The 3,659-nt window shown below is 47.3% G+C and overlaps 1 non-coding gene across 1 annotated transcript; it reads right to left on the reverse strand.

Moving 5' to 3' along the window:
* Positions 1 to 1,247: 1,247 nt before the first annotated feature.
* LOC116890353 lies at positions 1,248 to 1,354 on the reverse strand. The gene has a single exon (XR_004386572.1). It is a non-coding gene; the product is annotated as a U6 spliceosomal RNA (small nuclear RNA).
* Positions 1,355 to 3,659: the final 2,305 nt, after the last annotated feature.

Here is a 3,659-nt window from a genome sequence, read left to right on the forward strand (position 1 = left end):
ATATACTGTCCTGATTATAAGGATGCCCAGTGCTCTACAAGTTGCTCTGTTATGATAGGAGCTTGGAGAGGGTACCTTGGTGCCTGCCAATGTTCAAATGAGGGATGTGATCTTGGGCCATGGAGCTCTTGGGACCTTCCTAGTGATTTCCTCTGCAATTAAAACAGGTTTGGGCAAGGGTCTCTTAATGGCCCTTTCCTTTTAGGGGGGATCCCTTGCATAAGCACCCCAGCTAGCCACAGAGAAAACATTCCCCAGAACATTCTTTTGGGATGGCCCTCCCTTGGGTGACTCTCATGATGATCTATGGGTCTGGCTTCCTTTGGCTTTGTTTCGAGGTCTAATTTGAAATGATGTGGTGCTTTGAATCACTTGGTTCAAGCTCTTGCCTGATTCACCCACCAGCTTTATCTGTTTTCTGCAGATATCTGGGGCAGATTGGGTCAGGAACTTGTCTCTCAGGGGAAACCTCTTTCAAAGGCCCTGGGCCCTTTCGAGTACGTTTCCTCATTTTCCTAAATCTCTGGAGGAAAATACTAGGACGTTTCTTCTTCTGTGGCAGACTGAAGCCAGCTGAGAGTGGCTGGACTTTATCCTTTCTCCATCTTAGCATCTCCATTATGCAGTCAACGCTGCGTCCTACCATGGGTTTCCACCTAATCTGAAGCATTCTAAGAGTACCACTTGTGCGTCGGTAGGGTTCACTACATTAGAACCATTGCTGTGGGAAATATGGACTCATTGCTCATGCAAGTTACCCTCCAGGGTTGGGCTCTGGTTCCTCCAAGTTAATTCACAGAGGGCTTTTAGTTGCTGGAAGGCCTGTGAATACAGGTCTGGATATTTATCCAAGTCTCTAGCATACTTTTTTTTTACACAGTTGGGGTCTTCTACTCCTGTTCTAACTTCCTATAAAGAGAGTATCCTTGGTACCTCAAGGTGAGCTCTAGGAGGCCGTGGATGAGCCTCTGAGGGCCCCTAATATAAGGAGGGGCATATCTGTAAAGGAGATGAAGTGGGGTGTGGGGGTTCAAGAGCATTTAGAAGAAGAGGAGGGGATGAAGGTAGAGAATCAGGGATGATAAAGGGAAGGACCCTTGACATTTAAATAAGAAAGACCATGGCCAGCATAACATGTCTGACTGGAATTTCCTGACCAATTCAGGGTGCTTTGAGGCCAGAGGTTAGCTGCATATAAAGCACCTCCAACCACTTTCTTTCCCTTTTGTACTTAGAGGGTGGTTTTTTTTAATATGGAACGCTTCACGAATTTGCCTGTCATCCTTGCACAGGGGCCATGCTAACCTTCCCGGTATCGTTCCGATTTTAGTATACGTGCTGCAGAGGCGAGCACAGAGGGTGGTGTTATAACGAAGGTTCTCCTGGAGTGGTATGCTGCCTAGCTTTTAAGTCAACTTGACACTGTCTAGAGTCATTTGGGAAGAGAGAACCTCAGCTGAGAATTCTCCCACCAGACAGGTCTGAAGACAAGTCTGTGATGTACTTTTTATTTGTTTATAATTGATGTGGGAGGACCTCGTTCACTGTGAGCAGTGCCACCCCACCCTACCCCTCGGGGATATTGGTCTTGGATGCTATAGGAAGACATACTGAACAAGCCCCGGGGTGTAAGTTAATAAGAAGCACTCCCCCATGGCCTCTGCATCAACTCCTGCATCTAGGTCATCTAGGTCCCTCTCCTGACTTCCCTCAACAATGGTATGACCTGGCCTCCTCCAGTTGTTTATGGTCAGGATGTTTTACCACAGCACTAAAAATCCTAAGAAAACAGGTGGCTGTTTCTCATTGTTCCCCAGGGAGGCCTTGAAACCAGGCTCCTTGGCAAAACAAAACAAAACAAAACAACAACAACAACAACAACAAACCCAACAGACTCCTTTGCTTGGGGCTTGGGGGATCTAGTGCTTGCCAGGCAGCCCAGTAGAAATCTCTAAAGAATCCTGGGATTCTCTTGTCCCATTTGCAGTGACGGACAGAAGTCCTGGATAGGTTGTCCTTTCCCCACACACATTCTCTAGGGAGCCTATCCGCAGTGGCAGCTCCGGCTGACCACAGGGAGCAGCGAGTGCAGGAAGAAGTCAAACCAAGTAGTAGGGGCTTCATAGCTCTGCCCCTATCTGCTTTCCTTTTCTATCCAGGAGACTCCTGCCTGCAGGGCCTGCCTCCCTCGTCCCCTGGAGTTCTTCAAATATCTCTGATAGTACCATGCCTCAAAACAAAAGAGTTGTCATCGGATTGCCCCGCAAAGCAGCAGAATCTCACTGCCCTTAAGTTTGTGAGATTTTGTCTGAAAAAGAAATGTTAGTTTGTGAAATGAAATGCTGTGCTGGTTCATTTCAACTGTCAAGCTATAAATGTATGGGAAGAGGGAGCCTGAGTTGAGGAAACAGCCCATTGGCCTATAGGCAAATCTGTGGGGCCTGATGCTGACTGATGTGGGAGGGCCCAGCCTACTGTAGGCAATGCCTGTGGTCCTGAGTTGTGTAAAAAAAAAAAAAAATGAACTAAGCCAGTAAAAAGCATTTATTCCTGGCCCCTGCGTCCGTCTCCCGGTTCCTGCCCTGACTTTCTACATCAATAGACTGTTAAGCTATAAAAGTAAAACAAGCTTCTTCCTCTCCCAGGCTGTTTATGTCATGGTGTTTATCATTGCAGTAGAACGCAAGCTAGACCAGTCCCGGTGGCTCACGCCTTCAATCCCAGTGTTGTTAACTTGTGTTATCTCTTTTGTAAACTTATAAGCTACAGGAAACCACCCCAGACCTACCTCTCATGGACCAAATAGACTCCATCTAGATAAGTACACCTGCCTAAAGTTTCCACTTACTACCTATTCCAAAGGGTGGGATTCCTCTGGGTTTCAAATGTACATCTAAAATAAAGAAAATTTTCTTTCTTCCAAATGCACTTAATCTTATTCTCTACCTATAACAAATATACATGTATGTTTCAGCATCTTGTCAAGTCCTGGTGCTTACTACACCCAGGACAGCTCCAGAGAAGCGACCTCCAGATGTTCAATCTCCTCTCACAGACACAGATGCTTCTATTGGACCTGTTCCTTCTGACCTTTCCTCAGATGGTTCCACAGACCCTGGACAACAAGGAAACGGCCAACTCTAAGACTGGACAAACATCCCATACCTGCTTTTCTAGGTTCCCTAGAGACACGTCGCCCCATTGCAAGCAGGAAGTAGTCAGAGATCACGGCGACCCTATTCCTGCTCCACCATCGCCTTTCTAATTTTTCTTTTTTAATTAAACCAAAACGAGGGAATGTTGGCATTCCATCTAAGCCCCACCCCTACAGTTACCTGGCAACAGCCAAGTATGTCTGACTCACTATAAAAGGGGCTGCTTGCCTCCTCCTTATTCTCTCTCCTCTTGCCCTCTTGCCCTCTTGCCCTCTTCCCCTCTTCCCCTCTTCCCCTCTTCCCCTCTTCCCCTCTTCCCTTCTTCACCTTTGTCCCTTCTGTCCCCGTTCCCCCCACCCCACTTCTCTCCATGTGCTCATGGACGGCCTTTACTCCTCTCCTCTTCTACTCTTCTTCTCTCATTAAACCTTTCCACAAGGAGCCATGCTGGCTTGGTGTGGTTTGTCTGGACGAGAGCCAAGATTTCTACCCCAACACCCAGCA

The sequence above is a fragment of the Rattus rattus genome, chromosome 1, assembly GCF_011064425.1.
Source record: "Rattus rattus isolate New Zealand chromosome 1, Rrattus_CSIRO_v1, whole genome shotgun sequence".
Classification (NCBI taxonomy): Eukaryota; Metazoa; Chordata; class Mammalia; order Rodentia; family Muridae; genus Rattus; species Rattus rattus.